Genomic DNA, 1,849 nt, shown 5'->3' on the forward strand with positions numbered 1-1,849 from the left:
TCGCATGTAATAAGCTTGTTATTCAAGATAGAGCAACGTTTTAACGAACTGAAACACTGTTTCTCTGTGAATTCAGTTAGTTCCCAGTAGCCTGCTCTTGTACGATGTGTACTTTTAAAGATTTATCAAAATTTGGTGAGCCGAATCTGAGTAACATGGTGAATTCGGTTAGTTCCCAGTAGGCCGCAGTAGTAATGAGTGGACTGTTCGGGATATAGAAAAATTTTCACGAATGGAATCAAAATTTCTAGGCGAATTCAGTGAGTTCCCAATGGGACATGCTTGTATGAGTCTGCTTTTCAATATAGAGCAACATCTTGTGGAACGGAATCTAAGTATCATGGTGAATTCAGTAGGTTCCCAATAGGATTCGCATGTAATAAGCTTGTTATTCAAGATAGAGCAACGTTTTAACGAACTGAAACACTGTTTCTCTGTGAATTCAGTTAGTTCCCAGTAGCCTGCTCTTGTACGATGTGTACTTTTAAAGATTTATCAAAATTTGGTGAGCCGAATCTGAGTAACATGGTGAATTCGGTTAGTTCCCAGTAGGCCGCAGTAGTAATGAGTGGACTGTTCGGGATATAGAAAAATTTTCACGAATGGAATCAAAATTTCTAGGCGAATTCAGTGAGTTCCCAATGGAACATACTTGTATGAGTCTGCTTTTCAATATAGAGCAACATTTTGTGGAACGGAATCTAAGAATCATGGTGAATTCAGTAGGTTCCCAATAGGATTCGCATGTAATAAGCTTGTTATTCAAGATAGAGCAACGTTTTAACGAACTGAAACACTGTTTCTCTGTGAATTCAGTTAGTTCCCAGTAGCCTGCTCTTGTACGATGTGTACTTTTAAAGATTTATCAAAATTTGGTGAGCCGAATCTGAGTAACATGGTGAATTCGTTTAGTTCCCAGTAGGCCGCAGTAGTAATGAGTGGACTGTTCGGGATATAGAAAAATTTTCACGAATGGAATCAAAATTTCTAGGCGAATTCAGTGAGTTCAAATGGGACATGCTTGTATGAGTCTGCTTTTCAATACAGAGCAACATTTTGTGGAACGGAATCTAAGTATCATGGTGAATTCAGTAGGTTCCCAATAGGATTCGCATGAAATAAGCTTGTTATTCAAGATAGAGCAACGTTTTAACGAACTGAAACACTGTTTCTCTGTGAATTCAGTTAGTTCCCAGTAGCCTGCTCTTGTACGATGTGTACTTTTAAAGATTTATCAAAATTTGGTGAGCCGAATCTGAGTAACATGGTGAATTCGGTTAGTTCCCAGTAGGCCACAGTAGTAATGAGTGGACTGTTCGGGATATAGAAAAATTTTCACGAATGGAATCAAAATTTCTAGGCGAATTCAGTGAGTTCCCAATGGGACATGCTTGTAGGAGTCTGCTTTTCAATATAGAGCAACATTTTGTGGAACGGAATCTAAGTATCATGGTGAATTCAGTAGGTTCCCAATAGGATTCGCATGTAATAAACTTGTTATTCAAGATAGAGCAACGTTTTAACGAACTGAAACACTGTTTCTCTGTGAATTCAGTTAGTTCCCAGTAGCCTGCTCTTGTACGATGTGTACTTTTAAAGATTTTTAAAAATTTGGTGAGCCGAATCTGAGTAACGTGGTGAATTCGGTTAGTTCCCAGTAGGCCGCAGTAGTAATGAGTGGACTGTTCGGATTATAGAAAAATTTTCACGAAGGGAATCAAAATTTCTAGGCGAATTCAGTGAGTTCCCAATGGGACATGCTTGTAGGAGTCTGCTTTTCAATATAGAGCAACATTTTGTGGAACGGAATCTAAGTATCATGGTGAATTCAGTAGGTTCCCAATAGGAT

This window comes from Rattus norvegicus, chromosome 10 (assembly GCF_021556685.1).
Source record: "Rattus norvegicus strain SHRSP/BbbUtx chromosome 10, alternate assembly SHRSP_T2T, whole genome shotgun sequence".
Taxonomy (NCBI): Eukaryota; Metazoa; Chordata; class Mammalia; order Rodentia; family Muridae; genus Rattus; species Rattus norvegicus.